At 44.0% G+C, this 18,649-nt stretch overlaps 1 long non-coding RNA gene across 3 annotated transcripts in view; it reads left to right on the forward strand.

The window, feature by feature from the left end:
* LOC125107410 (uncharacterized) overlaps window positions 1-18,649 on the forward strand; it is a 137,987-nt gene that overhangs the window by 53,858 nt on the left and 65,480 nt on the right. The window contains exon 3 of one of the 3 annotated variants that reach the window (XR_007129541.1): window positions 2,549-4,419. The exons of the other annotated variants lie outside the window; for them this stretch is intronic. This is a non-coding gene — a long non-coding RNA (uncharacterized LOC125107410). Of the gene's footprint in view, window positions 1-2,548; window positions 4,420-18,649 lie in introns of those variants that run through there. 3 annotated transcript variants of the gene reach the window in all.

Raw genomic sequence — 18,649 nt, forward strand, 5'->3', positions numbered from 1 at the left:
GAAACATGGCTTCTCTGAGACTCTGGGAAATTGAATTTATCGATTTGCCTTTACCATGTGGTCAAACACTTTGATTTATCTGCCTTTTCAATCTTTTAATTTTGGCACCAAATGGAGGCAATAGACAAATGAGTTCTGAAAGGAGGGCACCGGCCTGGGCGTTTTTCCGTCCCCTTTTGGGCTGTGTAGGGGGAAGGGGCTGATGGGAAGAGACGACCTCCAGAGGTCATGACAATGCATGGGACTGACAGACAGCAGGATCCCGGCGAGGAGGGAGCAGCGAGGGGCTGCTCAGTTCTGGAATGTGCTTTGTGGGGGCGCAAGGGAGGAAAGCCATTCTGCCCCCATGTTTTCTCCTGCCAAGTCCCACAGCATCTGAGATGCCAAAATTTGAGACAACCTGTCCTAGGGTGAGTGCCTTTGCCCCTGTGTCCTTCCCGAAAGAGGGAAAATGAAGATGCTGGAATATATTGTCACGAATGTTTTGGTGTGAGTTTATTCCTCAGCCTTGGTAGCTGAGAACATGGAAAGTATTTAGAAATGGGTCCACGAAGCTAAAGTAGCCCCCTGTTTTTGTAAATCAAATCTCCTGGGAATGCAGCCATGGCCCTTGGTTTATATATTTTCTGTGGCTGTTTTTTGCCCTGTAGTACAGGACTGAGTGTTAAGAGAGAGACTACACAGCTCTTGAAGCCTGAAATATTGATTATCTGACCCTTTACAGGAACACTATGCTGCCCCTTTGACCAAAGTTGTGATCTCCGATAGGGTAGCCCCTAGTTATTTGTGCCTCTTCAAATGTAAGTTCCTAAATTAAATATAATGAAAAATTCAGTTCCTCATTTGCCCTAGCCACAGTTCAAGTACTTATTAGCCACTTGTGGTTCGTGGCTACCATATTGTACAGTGTAGATATAGAACATTTTCATTGTTGCAGGAAGTTCTATTGAAACTTATGTATTAGTTAATAAGTTATACATGAACATATATTAATCCTTTATATGGAATCCACTCACAACCCAAACATATCAAGTTCTTTGATCTCCATCACTTTCTTTGATCCAAGGTAAAAGTCATGTCAGGGAGCGAGAGCGAAACTCATTGACTGTCACTGGCCAGTGTGGTATGTGTTGTCCCAGTAGTCATTGTCCATTGGGAATTCCCTCCAGGGCACTCATGATATGATTTGTAAAAGTGATTATTTTCTTTTTCATATATGAGCCTAAAAGCTATAGGCGTTCTAGTAGTTTCCACATATTTCCTCTGGCTCCCGCATTCACAGTTCTTGCTGGCCTTTTGGGGAGAGGAACAGACTCCTTGGACCATGGACCGGACTTCCCTTGCTCGGCAGGAAGGTCACTCCAGACCTCAGCATGAGAACCCAGGGCTGTGCCCTAGATGAGAGCCCACACTCTTCCAAGGGGAGTACTGGAGACATCCCTGTTGCTAAAAGTGAGCTGCTTTCCTGAGGAAAGATGGTTGAGGCTGGGAGAATCATTGCCTTTGGTCTGGGCAAAGTTTTGGCTTTCTGTGAGACATTATGTGATATATTGAGAACGGGCACTGAAGGGAGTGGGACTTAGGGAAGCCCCTTCTGATTTGATCTGAGAACCATGTCTGTTTTAGGGCAGAAAGCTAAGCTGCTGTTCAGAGACTGAACAGTGCAAGTAGCTTCAAAGACAAAGAAGTGTATTTCTTTCACATGACAGTCCAAGGTGAAAGTTCTAGATGTGGGCTGCTCTGTTCCACAGATGTTTTAAGGACACAGGTTCCTTCCCTGTCTTTGCTCCACCTCCGCCATCCTTGGCTCCCTGGACGACTTGTCATCTGCGTGGTTGAAGGTGGTTATAGGCATGTCCAGGTTTCACGGTGTGAGACGGGGAGCAAGTATGGAGGTGGTAGGCCCACCCCGCAGAGGCCTGGACCCAGCCATGTAGCTCCTCACCTGCTCACGGTCCAGTGGCCTGGACAATGACATCCAACTCCAAGCGGGGCTGGAAGCGCAGCCTAGACCTGTGTGGAGAAGTGGGGAGTGGCTTTGCAGACACTGCTGACTCTCTCCTTGGTATTTTTTGTTTGGCTTTCAAATATCAAATCTCCACAACCACCCAGAAAAAGTATCATTTCTTTTTTTCCTTTCCCTTTCTTTTTTTTAAAAAAAAGATTGGTTTATTTGAGAGAGAAATAGAGAGAGAGAGAACATGCACAAGTGGGGGAAAGGGCGGAAGGATAGAATTTTCAAGCAGACTCCTGGCTGAGTGTGGAGCCCCATGTGGGACTACACGAGGTGCTCCACATGGGGCTCGACCCCAGCACCCTGAGATCATGACCCAAGCCGCCCCCCCAAAACCAAGAGCCAAATGTTTAACTGACTGTGCCACCCAGGTGTCCCTCTTCTTTTCCCTTTTTAACTTCCTCTCTTCCTTCAGAACAAAAAATATTCCAAGAATGAAAGGGAATTAGCTTCTCCACTTTTTAATTATTGTTTAAAAAAATGACAAATCCCCCTATACAGATACTGAGCTGAAAACGTATTACATTTCTGCAGGAAATGAGCCCTTTCTGTAAGACTGCTAACCTCTCTGACATGGGAGGTATTTGGTGATTTTCTGGAGCAGGGGTGCTGTGGGACGGCGACCCCTCTCATCATAACTTCAACAGCCGGAAACAGAGATTCAACCGGAATGTTCTTCAGAGCCCATCAGCTGTGTGTGGGTCTCAGAGCTGCTCATTACTTTGTTCCCTTCATTCCACTACAGCAGCTCCCAGTCATGACAACCAGTGGGGCTAATTGACGTGAAAACTCAGCCCCAAGTGCCCAAGCTTCCCCAAAACAATTGCTGGATTGTTCCGGGACCTGTTGATGCAACGAGCCTCCCGCTGAGAAGTTTGGCCCATAATTAGCAAGCAGCAGCTGTCAAGCCCATCAGATGGTTTTAGGTGATGAAGCGAAGGAGACAAAGAAATTTCTTCTTCTTCCCGGGCAGGGAAGACAGTCCGCGTTTGAGTGGAGCTGACAGTTCTGTAAAGGAAACTAAGTGAATTTGGCTTCCATTTCACTCTCATGCTTTCCAGACTGATACCGAACCTCTGAGGCTCATCTTTCGAGCCTGGTTCCATCACCCCCAGCTGGTGAGGCGACAAAGTCTTAATGAAGCTCGGGAAAGGCAAGGAAGGTTGCAGGCTGGAAACCCCATCTGCTCTACGCTCCAATAACCCTTGAAGACCTCTGGGAATTTTCAAAACGGAGCGTGTTTTGCTCTCCCTCGACCCTGAAAGGAAGTTCGAAATGGGATAGTTTTCACCTTGACATTGACTTTTTGTATTTGGGGAAATGTGAAATGATGTCGAGTGAAAAAAAAGTTGGTGCTGGATACTCGCGATTCAAATAAAGGTAGATTTTCTTCTGTCGTTTACCTGCATTTAATGGAAATGTCCTGGTGTGAGGGCAAGAGCCGCGGATGGGGAGAAACTGGATGGAAGTTGTCTGATTTCTGGGAGCCTCGGTTGTCTCACCTGTACCTGGGAATATTCGTTAGATAATTAGAATCTCATCCAACTCCAAAAATATGTGAGTAGATGGGTAGTGTCCTTTTTTTTTTTTTTTGAAGATTTTATTTATTTGTCAGAGAGAGGACAAGCAGGCAAAGTGGCAGGTAGAGGCAGAGAGAGAAGCAGGCTCCCCCCTGAGCAAGGAGCCCGATGCGGGACTCGATCCCAGGACCCTGGGGTCATGACCTGAGCCGAAGGCAGCGGCTTAACCGACTGAGCCACCCAGGTGTCCTAGTGGATAGTGTCCTTAACCAAATATTGTAACATACATGGTTACGTTCTTAAAGTGGTTTCATATAAAATCTCTCTCTCTTTATAAATACACATTAATGTTTGTATGTTTATATATATGGGTGTGATAAAGCTTTATGGGCACACTGATGTATTAGCTATTGTCCTCATATGTCGATACCAGTTAGAAATACATGAGTTCAGCAGTGCCTGGGTAGCTCAGTTGGTTAAGCGTTCAACTTCTGATTTCAGCTCAGATCATGATCTCAGGGTCATGAGAGCTGGCTCCAGGCTGGGCGTGGAGCCTGCTTAAGACTCCATCTCTCCTCCTGCCTTCCCCCCTAAAAAAAGAGAAAGAAATAGGTGAGCTCAAAATGTGACTCACATGTCTCTGGGTTGAATGAGAATGGGAATGAGTTACTTAGCATTGCATACACTGATATCCACAGAGTCATTGTCATTAATATCATTATGCTCATACCTGTGAGAATTATAACACTACAAAAGAGTTACCGAAAAAGCAGAAATTCTGTTGACACTTTATGTGTGCTAAAGGAACTGTGATGGGGGATCTCTCAAGAGAGGAAAATTCCCACTTGCTTTAACTCTCACTGTAAATGTAGTTCTTAAAAGGCCTTCAGCCAATTGTGTCGTTACAGAATTGGGAGAAAACATGCAGTGCATAATTGTTCATTGTTTATTATACTTTCCAAACCATGCCATCTCTTGGTAGGCTTTAAATTGTAACCAGGTGAAATGAAATCAAACCACTGGCATCAACAGCACATGGGCACCTGTGGGCTGAATTGAATATGAGTATGTATTTGGGAATTTTGTTTCTATTTTCTTCTGTTTCAGATTATCTAATGGCACAAAGTAACAGCTGCTGCATGGCCTCTGGGAGAATGTAGTGAGGCAAAATATCTTATTTATACATCTTATTTAACTTAGAAAATAGCCAATTTGCAGGTTAAAGGAATAAAGTTTTCTTTTCCTATTCCTTTAAAAAATTTTTTTTTTTTTTGAGATAGTGAGCGAGCTAGCGCGTGCCAATGAGCTGGTGGGTGGGGCAGAGAGAGAATCTCAAGCAGACTCCACGCTCAGCACAGAGCCCTCCTCGGGGCTTGATCTCATGACCCTGAGATCATGACCTGAGCTGAAATCAAGAGTTGGACGCTGAACTGACTGGGCCATCCAGGCACCCCTAAAGTTTTATTTTTCAATTAGTGTGTCTTTTATAATCTAGACTGTTAAGAATTGTAATGCTACCGATGGGATAAGTTAATGTAGCTATTCAGGAAATAAGTCCTATTATTTTTTCCCCCCATTATATTCCCGGCTTGTATCACTTGCCTGTGGCACATAGAAGGCTTTCAGTCAATATTTGTTAAGTGAGAAATTAAAGAACAAATGAATGAATTTGGGAAGAGTTCTCTGTGAACCTGAGAGTTACATTTTTGTAAACCTGTCCGAGACCAAAAAGATGAAGAACGTCTCATCTCTCTGGGGACCATGGGAAGGAAATGTTTCCTTGTCAGCTCAACTGAGCCCACAAAGTTGTCAGTCACGGAGGAGATCCAGATTCATTCACTTGGCCTCTCTAGAGACAGTCTGCAGGATTGTGCTGGAATCTGGACATTCATCCTGCTTCTCTCTGAACCATGCAATCTAATATCCCTGTTGGGACTGAACAACGTTTGTTTTTTTGGTCAATTATCTCCAACTGTTTGCTGAATACCCCCCATGCATTGGGCACGGTGCTAAGTTCTAGAAATTCAGAAATGAGTGACATAGGTCATGTACTTCTTTTGGGGAACTCTCAGCTTGTCACAGGAAAAAAACACATAAAGAGACTCAGGGATGAGCAGAAGATTTAGAACCCAGCTCTGGCATTTTCTAGCCACATGGTTGTGACTCAATGCTGTTTCAGTTTCTTCATGAACAAAGTGGGAGGTGGCATACACACGTATTACTAGTAAATGGTATATTTGAACTCTGATCTCTTGGAATTCCAAGTCTGCTGTGTCCTTTCTATTGGGTACAGCTGTTTATTATTATTGTTTTTTAATTTTTTTAAAAAATGTATTTGTTTATTTGAGAGAGAGAGCGAGCGAGACAGAGAGCAGGGGGAGGGGCAGAGGGAGAAGCAGACTCCCTGCTGAGATGGGAGCCCGATGCAGGGCTCAATCCCAGGACCCCAAGATCATACCTGAGCCGAAGGCAGAGGTTTAACCCACTGAGCCACCCAGGTGCCCCTCTGTTCTGTACAACTGTTTAAAGCAGAATGCGATGGAAGGATTTTTACTACCATGTTTTGGTCCCTTCAGTTCCAGTTGGCTCCCCATCACCTCCTGTGCCCAAAGGACTCCAGGCTGGCTTTTCTGCTCATTTCTGCATTTCCGCTTCTTGTTTTATAATGGGGTTTCTCTTGTTCTCCTTCTCCCCCTCATTGTGAAAACAGAACATAGTCTTACTTTTCTAGCCTCCTGTACCCGAAGTGAATTTACAGCTTGTTTGACATTTCTGATTCTTTTCCATAGTTGCTGGAAACAAAAGTGAAGGAGGGCTTGTGTGTGTGCATGGGTGGGTTTAAAAGTTGGGTGTGAGAATGGGCTCCTTTTGGGGTTGTTTCTTTGTTTGGTCTTCCCCTACAGGTCCAAATTTTTTTTGTTGTTTAAGATTTTTATTTATTTATTTGACACAGAGAGAGAGAGATCACAAGTAGGCAAAGAGGCAGGCAGAGAGGGGGAGGCAGACTCCTCACTGAGCAGGGAGCACAATGCAGGGCTAGATCCCAGGACCCTGAGATCACGACCTGAGCTGAAGGCAGACACTTAACAACTGACCCACCCAGGCACCCCAATCCAATTTTTTTTAAGCCACAATTATTGTTGTTGTTATTTTGTACAAAGGAAAACCAGGTATATTGTGGAGAAAAATGAGACATGAAGTAAGTGTCCTGGGGTGAAGAGCATTAGAGAGAGATAGAGAGAGAGAAGAGGAAGACTTACGAAGGAATGGGAGTGAAGACACTGAGAATGTTGCCTTTGAGGGATGAGGTTAATAAATGTGGTAATTAAAAAAAAAAAGTCTTCAAATTTCTTGACAGTACTCTCATTGGGAGGCGGGGTCTATGTCCTCTCTCCTGAAATCTGGGTGGGCTTGTGACTCTTGTAGCCTGTAGAATACTCCGTGATTTCCACGGCTAGGTGGAAAGTGTAATGCAGCTTTCCCTGTGCTGACTGGGACACCCACTGCTGGAGCTCTGAGCTGGCCGGAAGCCCAGGCCACCTGGAGAGGGCACTTATAAGGTCTCAGTGGAAAGCCAACATCAACCACCAAATATGGGAGTGAAGGTGCCTCCAGAAGATTCCATCCCCAGCTGTTGAGTCTGCCATAACTGTGGAGTTTTCCCAGTTGAGATTCTAGATATTACTGAGCGGACACAAACAATTTTCATTGTACTCTGACCAAATTCCTGACCCGCCAAATTTGTGAGCATAAAGAAATGGCTGTTTTAAGCCGTTAAGTTTTGGGGTAATTTGTTATGGAGCAATGGGGCATGGGAATAAGGATGTGGAGAGGGAGGGCATGACAGCTGGCATGAGGCATTACTCTCCCTTTTCCTTTGGCACCATATATTCTGCCACGGATGGTTTTGCCCTGAATAAACACTGGGGCAAAAAAGGAAAATTGGGGATAAGCGTCCGTAAGAGGCCTTAGCATCAATTTCAAGGGGAAGAAGGAGATAGAGAGGAAGTTCCTGTGGTCAACGGCTCCAGGCAGCCATTTTAGGCAACCCAACACAAATCCAAGGTAAACAAATCGGTGGGTACCTCTACAAAAGTTCCTTTATAAAGAACCAAAGTTTCAGGAATGGCCACTCTATTTTTGTAAACTTGGAGATATTCATCGGTTTCCTGGTCCAGATTTTTCAGAAGGTGTGTTTCTATAGGGACTGTGGGAAGGGTTATTCTCTCGAGCATCTGACAGCGGAGAGGGATGTCACATGGGAAATAAAATCAGGGATCACCTGTCCAGGCCGAGTTAGGTCCATGGAACCGAAGCCGAGAGAGTGGCTATCATCCCAACCCAGAGCCGGGCCCTGTTATTGGGTATTGGCACTCCAGAACTCTCCATCTCGAGGTACATGTTTCTCACGGGGCACCGAGATACCCCGCTACACAAATAAAGAGAACAGAAGGATTCAGTGCCCACTATCCCCAGCATGAAGTTTTCCCCTAGGATATAATTTATAGATTAATCTTTTTTTTTTTTAAAGAAAGAAAATGATCTCAATGAGGGGAGAAAGGCTTCCAACCCAGTAGATTTCTTAGATTGTTCTTATGAATAGAACTGTTTTTCTAATTTCTTCCCTAAGTTTGTGTATGATATATTATTACACCAGAATGTGAAACCAGCCAAATGAGCCCCGGGAAAGAAATGTTGCTCCAAAGTAAATATAGGAACTTGGATAGTGCCATGTGATCAGATATCTTGCAAATAAGACACACAATTAAAAAATCATCGTATATGACATTGGGAGTTACAGATTATATGAGATAGTACCCCCCCTACGCTGAAGTAGAAATCTGATATACTTATTGAGCCTTGAGAAGAATTCTGGGAAAATGGAGGGGAGGAGTGAAGTGAAGGGAGGAGTGAGTGATTATGTAGAAATGTGGCAGAAAACTAGGGGACGCAGAGGAGCGAAAGCAGATCATAAATCTTTAGTAGAGCAAACGTTCAGCAAACTGTTGCAGCTGTATGAAGGGATATGACATTTGTGGACAGGAGGCAATTCTCAAATTTTAATTAGCACCCATCGAAACAAAACTGCTGGGTTCAATTTGATTAAAGCTTGTGCGTGTATTTCAAGAGATCTTCTCATGGAAAGGAAATGCAAAGAGAAATGGCAGTCTACTTATTTTAAGTACAATAAAATTCCACTCAATGAAAGAATTAAGGATGGGGTGGTATTTTTTCTTTTCTTTTTTTTTAAACCTTGCTGTCCCGTGGCTTTTACTTGGCAAAATGTACAATTTAAGAGAAGCATTAATACGTTTACCTTTTCATAGCATCAGAAAAATAAGTATAGGGTAGGGAAATGGAAACCCGACGAGACAATAAAACAAACTATGAGAATCTTACTGCGTGGCTTAGAATAAGTCATTGCCTGGGATTGGAAAAATTGTTCTGGTAAAACCTTTTTATATTGTGATATTATTTTACTTTAAAGAGCCAACTTAGACAACTTGAGATACATATTTAGGTAAAATGTTAGGAAGGGACTGTCTTCAAATGAAGATCATTTGGTGCAAAAGGATATTCAAAGATTTCCTTAGAAAACCCATTTTCTAAGGGTTTCCTCTGGAGAAAAGTGAATGTAAACCACTCCCTGCCCAGTTTTATGGGGGAATGATCAGCTTTGTTCTTTGGTTCATGTAGATGGGACCCTACTTCTCTGACATTGAGGATCTTTACATTTTTAGGGACATTAAAGTTTTTTCCTCCTCTGGGGAGACACATGGTTGACACTTGTCCAGCGAAATTGTGAACCCTGGTCTCAAAGGACCAAAGACTGAAATGGAGTTAATTTCCGACAGTGATTCTATGGCCTGGGGAATTATCTGAGGAAAAACCTGCCTACTGCCATTTATTGAACTAATTAAAAATAAAAACGTAGCTTTGAATACAAAGTATATCTCAAAGCATGATACTATTTAGTTTTTTTTTTCCTTATAAAAAATGTAATCTGATCTTTCTCTTTTGAAGGCTTCCAATGCTCAGTAAATTTTGTTAACTAGTTTACTAAGTTTTCTGATTCTGGGATAGTTCACGTTCAGACTTTCTCATAAGGGTTCACATTGATATCCTTGTGTCTCCTCTGGTCCCAGATTGGGTTTTCTTATTACAAACCAACCAAAACACTAGGATCGGTGTTGGAAGAGAGCTTAAAAGGTGATCTGGTCTCATCTCTGCCTTCCAGCAAGTGTACTGTAAACCAGTAACTAAAGATGTGCAGCATATAGAATGGGAGGCGACTGACTTGAGACCATGGGCAGCTAGCGAGGTCAAGATGAGACAGAATTATACCGCCTAGCTTCACAATCCAGAAATCCAATATTTACCCATTTCAGTAATAATCATGCTGTGGGGAAGAGGGTACAAACCCATAATGCAGATTTCCGTCAGAATGATACTTGCTAGAATTACTTTAGGCCAGGGAGTATGTTTCCAGCAACCTTTGATTGTAGGCCTCCCACCCTACCAGCGCTGTGTGTGGAGGTCCTACAGGCCTTCTAGTCACCTTTTATAGGAGTTTTTAAGAGGATGTTTGAGGTAGGAGATATGCCCCAGCAGTCAGGTCTGTCAAGACCTTATATTCCATCTTTTAATATGGCGTTTGAATGGCTTTACTGGTCTTGGAGAAGTGTGTAACCTTGTGTAATAAAACCATGGGCCTTTGAGTAAAGAGACCTCTCTAGTTTTGACTCATTCAGGATGTCTAAGTGGAACACTTTTTCATGAAGATTTCCAGTTGTAACCAAGGAGCCCTGAGCTCATAAGTAAGGTTTTCCCTAAATATTTGTAAGAAAGAGAGACAACCGTGGGACAGATTTTATCTGGTACATTGAGTACTTTTGAAGTCTTGGGTAAGACCGGACATTTTGTAGGCTTTCCTTTGTGGGTTAGGGAAATTTTTAACAAGGCAGGGAGCTAGATAAAAGAGAAACCCCAGCCTCATTGGAGATGAAAAGCCTTCAAACTGGGGCGTGCCAGATTCACTGGAGAATACTGCCTCAAAGGAAATATTCACTTTCTTTTGAAAAATTCATTATTATAAAGCCCGTGGTGTGATTAGGCCACTTGTGTGATTACTGAGAAACAAATAAAAAAAATAAATGCTTGTCTCCTCAGAGGCATATTAACGTTGGGTGACCTTTTTGGTGGAAATTGTGAGATGCGGTTATCCTAACTTGCTGGATGCCTGACAGGTACATCACAACCCATACCCATCAGTTTCTAACTAGGAAAGCTCCTCTCCAGCTATGGTATGGAGAAAAGTTGAGGTTTTAAAAAAAAAAAAATCTTGGGAACATGGAAAATATTTTACATTTGAACTTCAGAAGAAAGATCTATTTTTTTTGTTCTGGTTTTGGTTCACCAGAGTGGTCCTGCCCTTTCATAAATGCCAGTTACTTCGTTAACCAGCACTCAACACTGCTTGGACTCTGCTCTGGGCAGGAAGCGCCCCTCCCCACCCCACCCAGGTCAGATCTTATTTTCATGACCAAATTTTGTGAGATCTTGAGGCACTAAATCCACAGCTTTTACTCACTCAGTCCTGGAAAGAGAGCATCGAAACGAGCACAGGTGAAGGCAGGCGACTGCAGATGAAACTGATCTTTTTCTGCCAAAGACCAGCCAGTTCTGGTCTGGTGATGCTTTTCTGACATTCCCCAGATCTTCCTCCTCAAGTCTAGTGTGGTGCCCTGCTGTGCTCGTCATCAGAATATGGTGTACAGTTTTGCTCTTGAGCCAGAAAAATAAGTGAAATACTCCCATCCTACTTACTTAGTCAAAATACACATTGAGCTAGAAATAGTGGCCTACATTAAAAAGCAAGAAAAGTCATCTTGGGAGGACATGAATATCCTGTCCCACGGAGCAAGGAGAACCTCTGTGATCAGACATGGCTGACTTTAAGAAATGTCTTCCCTCTGCAACCCCTGTCCCCACACTTGAATAAAATAAGGAAGTCAAACATAGGCACAGAGTTTTTAAAATCCAGAAAGGGCCCTTTGATTAAAATATACAGGGGTGCCTGGGTGGCTCAGTGGGTTAAAGACTCTACCTTCGGCTCGGGTCATGATTCCAGGGTCCTGGGATCGAGCCCCGCATTGGGCTCTCTGCTCAGCGGGGAGCCTGCTTTCCTCCTCTCTCTCTCTGCCTGCCTCTCTGCCTACTTGTGATCTCTGTCTGTCAAATAGATAAACAAAATCTTAAAAAAAATATATATATATATACAAAGGAAGACACCTTGAAATAAGAATAAGGAACTGAAAATGGAAAGACCATTTCCACCAAGAAGTCATCCTGAATTTGGCAAGGGTAGCATTGGATATCTTCCCCCTATCATTGCAGGTCTTCTGTTTCAAGCTGAATGTTACAGCAGAGCCAAAGAAAATAAATTACGTAGGCCTTGATTTCAAAGGTTCAGGAAGCTCAGATCCCAAAATAGAGAAGGAGGAGAATTGAAGCATTTGCAAAAGTCAGATAACTATCAGACCCAATATATGTAAATGGGTCAAATTTCCCTATCACAACAAGGCTAAGCCTTTTTTCAGCCCCCTTTGTCCAGAAATACTTTCCTAACAGAACAGAGAAATTCACAGAGAGTTGTGTATACATCAAAAGTTTGTAGCTGCAATCACATTTTAATGTGTCCACTTTTTTTTTTTTAAAGATTTTATTTATTTGTTTGAAGACAGAGATCACAAGTAGGCAGAGAGGCAGGCAGAGAGAGAGGAGGAAGCAGGCTCCCGGCTGAGCAGAGAGCAGAGCAGAGAGCGTATGCAGGGCTCCATCCCAGGACCCTGGAATCATGACCCGAGCCGAAGGTAGAGGCTTTAACCCACTGAGCCACCCAGGTGCCCCTAATGTGTCCACTTTTTAAAAGGAAGTCAATGATGAATCTTTCCTACAGAGAAGGATTATTTTGTCACAAGCAAAACCACCTCTTAGAGATGTGACTTTTGGGTGTTTTTTTATGTTCAAAAGGAGTCCCCTCTGTAACAAAGCTTTACTAAGTGGGTAGCTGTTTCTCTGATATGTGGTGATTCCTTTCTCTCAAGTCCTTCCATTTAATTTAATTTAATGCTGGTTTTACTGTTGATTAGGTTTAAGGCACTCAGGAAGATGGGAGTCAGTGGAGGCTATGCCTTGAAGTTGCTTCCAAACCAAAGGAAACATAACATTCAGCTTCTGTGTTTGCTTTATTAATGGATTTCTGGGTCTGTCTGTAACAGCTTCACACACCTTCAGAGACTAGATTTCAATCTATAAGGTATTGAAGAAAAGAGGCACACACACGATTCAATCAATAGAACAAATGTAGCCTAAAATATAGATTAATTCATCTTGTCTAGACCAATACCACCGATAACCATAGTGCTATGTACTTTTATGGAATCTAGAAATCAGGACACTTAGTTCAAAAGTCAATAAAAGTCAGATCACTGGGAACCAGAAGACACTCATACATATTTCTGAAGCTTGCAATTAAAACTTTCAGCCCGGTGAAGGGTCTTTTGGAAATATTTCCTTATAAAATCAGTGGCCTGTCTGTCATTCCCAAGACAGGGGATAGGATAATGTTGGGGAGGACAGGGAATGGGGCCTTCTCTGCTTTGGGGAACCTGAGCGTGACACCAACGTCAGGGACCCAGGCCTCTAGAGTCTGTTGGGGATGAAGCAGAAAGCCACCACACACTTAGCCTCAGAAGGGTATGAGACATGGAACCTCGAGGTCTGGGGCCAAGACCAGAGAGTTCTGGTACTGGGGAGAGAAGCTCCAAATGAACCAGAATGGATAAGTGGAAGCCATTTTTCTTTGCTCACTATAGACTCACATTTGCAACCGAGAGAGCAGTTTTTCCTTTCAAGGAATCCTGGGTAGAATGCATTCTGTTCAATGAAATCTTAAAAAAAAAAAAAAAAAGTCAAGATCCCTGTGGTAGGTATCGGTCATTGGTTTCCAGTTACTCAACCTTTTTACAAGTCTTAAGGATCCTATAAACTTTGAAAGTTGTAGTAAAATATTTATAGAGCAAGTCAAAGAAAAGTATAAAACAGTAGTCTAGGTGACATTTTGACATGACGAGAATTCCTTTCTACCTCTCTTACTTTTCGATTCGGGAGTGTATATGTACCTGGCCTGTTGAAATTCCAGCTGCCTTCACCCCATAGACCTGGAGCTCGGTGATTCCCACAGCTGCTATGTTCTTTCACTTTCCTTCTTTCTAGTGTTTATTTTAGAAACCCAGGAGACGATTTTGATGAGAAGTGACAGTCCCAGTTCAGGGTGCCACAGCTGAAATCTCTCAGGTCATTACCCCTTCTGAATTTCCAGGGAAGGGGCATCGTAGCCACGTAACCACTGGGTACGAGAAAGCCTAGAGTAGCAATTGCCGTTGCACGTTTTTAGGGCAGATATAAAATGGAGGCCCGAGTAGTAAAATCTGCCACCCCAAAGCCCCAAGATGCTCCCATGGTGAAGACCCTAATTCTTATAACATGCGTTGGCTAAAATTTCTTTTTGTTGTTGCTTCAACCATTTTTTTTTTTAAATTCTTTGTTCAACCCCACTAACCCCCTAGATTTTTTCTTTTAAAGATTTTATTCATTTTCATTTGAGAGAGAGAGAGAGGAGCAGGGGGGAGGAGCAAAGGGAGATGGAGAAGCAGACTCCCCGCCAAGCAGGGAGCCCGATGTGGGGCTCAATCCTGGGACCCTGGGATCATGACCTGGCAGACGCTTAACTGACTGAGCCACCAAGTGCTCCTCCCCCTAGAGTTTTAAGATTTTTTATTTTTCTTTTTATTTATTTGACAGACAGAGACCACAAGTAGGCAGAGAGGCAGGCAGAGAGAGAGGAACAAGCAGGGTCCCTGCTGAGCGGAGAGCCCGATGTGGGACTCTATCCCAGGACCCCAGGATCATGACCCGAGCCGAAGGCAGAGGCCTTAACCCACTGAGCCACCCAGGCGCCCCCCACTAGAGTTTTAAAAACCATTTTCCCCATAGACTGTGCTACACACCCCTCCTCTGAGGTTTTGTATATATTACTATTGAAAATATACCTATTTAACTCTGTAATTAGTTATTTTCTGAGTTTATGCCCCACACAGGAATGTATCCTGGCTCAGAGTAAGTGTGCAAAAGAGTGTGTTGGGTGAATGACCTTAAGATGTACTTTGTGATCCATGCAAAAAAATATGCCTAATATTTTGGACTTCTATGTTGTTTCACACCAAAGCAGTGTCAGCCGATGTGATCACCTATATTCACCAGCTCTGTTTTCAAATGATTTTTTGGTTGACTTTAAGAATCAAATGCACCTTCTTGGTATAAAGATTTATAACCACTGAGACTATTTTAAAAGAATGTGCTCTTGGCTCTGGAGGCAATCCCAAAGGAGGAATTTCCAAAATATTTTGAGCCATGACTGTATCGTTGTGTAGTGATGCCCAGTGGAAAAATATTTTTTAAAGCAATAGAGCCATTCTGTAAGAGTTACTCAGATTTACTAGCGGCTGAGAAATCAGCTCGCTGTCGGAGCCGACTTGCTTTGCTTGGGGGAAAATGGGCAGAATTTCAATTTGTCCACGAACCATCATTTGTGTAATGAGAGCCATTGTCAATCTGATGTGTTTGATTTACTATAAATCATGTCTGGCTTTAGCAGGGCACTGTCCTATGGCTTCTCTGAATATGGATTTAGATTTTGGTAATTGTCTCTAAAATTGTTTGAGGAAGACTTACTCACGCGCGTGTGTGAGTATGCATTGGTTCTGAACGCACGTTCGTTTGGTCAAGTTGCTCGTTTGAGGGCATTGCAAAACCCGGAAGGGAGCCTGATCCCCTCCTCATTTCACACTGGGGAAGACTGGGAAGAGAAATTGAACCAGATTTGGTCAGGGCTCGCTGGGTCAGAGCCCCAGGTGTGGCGTTATTAAGACCTGTAGATGGAAATAAACCATTCATTATTGTGGTGTTTGGGGCCATAGAAGGGTCCCCTTAAAGGAGTGGGCTTAAAGGTTCCTCTTGTAGGAAGGGGAAGCTCCCTTATCAGTCATCTTGGGGTGAAGGAGGCAGGGTCGGCACTGAGGGCTGGGGCTGTGAGGCCAGTACTGGATATGGGGGTACGAAAGAGACATGGGGATTTGTTGAGAAGAGGCTGAGCCCAGCGCTCATGGGAAAGTTAACCAAGAAGGATAGGGAGTGTCTGAGGTTGCCTTTGGAGCTTTGAACCCCTAGAGGAGCCACTTTTAATAAGCATGTACATGTTTCTCTGAGCACAATTGTGTCCACCCCGACTCTTCAGTAAAATTTTATTAAACAATCTGACTGTTCCTCACTGTGCTTTGGGGAATCACAGGCAGAGTTGGTGCCTTGACTCACTGTAGGGAAGGCAGAGAGGCCTGGAAGAAGCCTTCTCTTTACACATAGGTCTTCACTTCAAGCTCAAGGTGTCCCTGCAATCAGAGTCCACTTTGGCTAGTGTTTGGGGGGTGACTACTTTACCTCAGCCAACACTCCCAACCAGCTCCTCAGTGGGCATTGTGGGTCATTACCCTTCATTCCTCAACTCTGGGCTCTGCTTCCTCTCGATCTATTGGGGAGCCTCTCCCATGGGCCTTCCGGTATTGGTGGGTGTCTTCAACCTTGCTGGTCTGCACTTGGGGCCCTGCCCCCTGTCACTCATTGTTCTGTCTCTTCCTGTCTTCAGCCTTCCTATTGAAGTCTCACCCGTTGGGTGCCTGGGTGGCTCCATCAGTTAAGCATGTACCTTCCACTCAGGTCATGACCCCAGGGTCCTGGGATTGAGCCCCGTATTGGGCTCCCTGCTCAGCGGGAAACCTGCTTCTCCCTCTCCCTCTGCCTGGTGCTCCTCTGCTTGCGCTCTTGCTCTCTCTGTGTCAAATAAATAAATAAAATCCTTAAAAAGAAATAAAGTCTCACCCATTCCATTCTGTTTTTTTCTTTATCCATCATCCTGGTTGGAGTCGAAGGTTCAGCTTCATTTGCTGTTGGGAGGTTGAGGGTGAAAGACAGCAAGTCCCCAGTCTGGGCCGTGTAGATGACCCCGTGACTTTTCCACCGGCTGAGGACAACTGCTTCCTAGGGAAACTCTCGAGTGTGATTAAACTGAGTCTTTTTTGTCCACGTTAAGCCGTATTACAAAAGCCTCCCTAGGGTGACCATCCACAAGGAAAAATGCTTCCCAAGATACTGCCATGAACACAGAAGTCTCTTCAAGTTGATAATTGTTGGATTTTTAAAAAAATCTCCACAAAACTCATGAGGTGCTTCATAAATATTATCTGACACATTCCATGTCTCTGGATCTCCCAGGTACCTGGCAGAGTTGAGGAGTTTTGGCAAGGCAGTTTCCCTCTTCCCGCACCTGCCCCCCCGGCCCCCCGCACCCCTCGCTGGGACTCAGGAAACCAACTTGACACAATGAGGTTACATTTTTGGTAGAACTGAGTGGGAAGTGTCATCAGCAATTTTTCAGTGTATAGATTCCCAAACAGGGAGCAGTTTCTGTGGCATTATTTAAGATTTTGTTTATTTAGTTGAGGGAGAGAGAGAGTGTGAGAGAGAGCATGAGAGGGGAGAGGGTCAGAGGGAGAAGCAGACTCCCTGCTGAGCAGGGAGCCCGATGCAGGACTTGATCCCAGGACTCAGGGATCATGACCTGAGCCGAAGGCAGTCACTTAACCGACTGAGTGCCCCAGTTTCTGTAGCATCTTATTAGTTTGGTTGCATTACCAAATCAGAAAATGGTCTGGCCCACTTAAACTGATTCTTCAAAAATAAAGGACAATTCACAGATGTTTTCACTTTGTAAGAAACTCTTTGGAAACACCATGTCCTAGGAAGGGATTAGGAGGTAGGTCTGGAATCATGCCTGGTTCTGGTTGGCCAGCCTGTCGCTGAAGTGCTGAAAGGAGCACTTGAGTGTCCTACGTATATGATGGGCAGGACGGAGGTCCCCGTTAATGGTGACGTCACGTTCACGGCCTTCTTATGTTCCTATGTCCTGATTCCCAGGAACTCCAACTTCATAAAAATATTTCTTGCACTTAAACTACCCATTAACCTTTCTCAGTTGGCTAATGATTAATGTCATTAGCTTCAGGATGGGATGACAACTCGCCAAGAAGGTATAGCACCCACAGAGCACTCTAGCCTGCTGTCCTCAGTCTGTCTGGGTGTGGAGGTAATGGTTTTACTCCTCCATTGGCGCCTTTTATTGCGGCCATAATTATGCATCTGTTCAGTTGCACCTGCCCTATTAGCTGGGATTGAGAACCCAAATAAGAAGGTCAAGTTTATCAGACCTGTGTGAGGTGGACATTGCAAGTGACATGGCAACCTTGTGTGTGGGAACCAAAGTCTCCAGGTTCTGAGTCTGTTCTGATTCCCTTTATCCTTGGCCTCATTCTCTCAGGTTCAACTTTTATGAGAGTGCCATTTGTATAGGTCAAAAATAACCCCAGTTCAGCAATTTCCTAGGGCTCGACCCAATAGGTTTTGTTCTCAGTTCGCCTAGATCATAAGTCCCAGGTCAAAGGCAGCAAGTGAGGAGAAAAGACCTAAGTGAGAGAAACCTCAGAGTTCGGCATAGTACATTCATTGCGAAGGCTATATGGTTTTTGTACACTTTGGCCTGATGTTATATGCACGTGACTTTTTTTTTTTTTAAAGATTTTATTTATTTATTTGACAGAAATCACAAGTAGGCAGAGAGGCAGGCAGAGAGAGAGGAGGAAGCAGGCTCCCTGCTGAGCAGAAAGCCCGATGCGGGGCTCGAACCCAGGACCTGGGATCATGACCTGAGCCGAAGGCAGCAGCTTAACCCACTGAGCCACCCAGGCGCCCCATGCACGTGACTTTTGAACGGTTTCCACTTCTTGGGTTGAGACATTTAAGGTAATGAGTTCGTTCAGTTTCATGTCATGAAAGTGCCTAAAAATAGTTTCCCTGGTATTTTCATTAAGTTATGAGGGATAAGAGGGCTGTGTTTACAAAAGAAATGTTTGCGGTCTTAAAAGGCATGTGGGACCCTGCTAAT

This window comes from Lutra lutra, chromosome 8 (assembly GCF_902655055.1).
Source record: "Lutra lutra chromosome 8, mLutLut1.2, whole genome shotgun sequence".
In the NCBI taxonomy this organism is placed as follows: domain Eukaryota; kingdom Metazoa; phylum Chordata; class Mammalia; order Carnivora; family Mustelidae; genus Lutra; species Lutra lutra.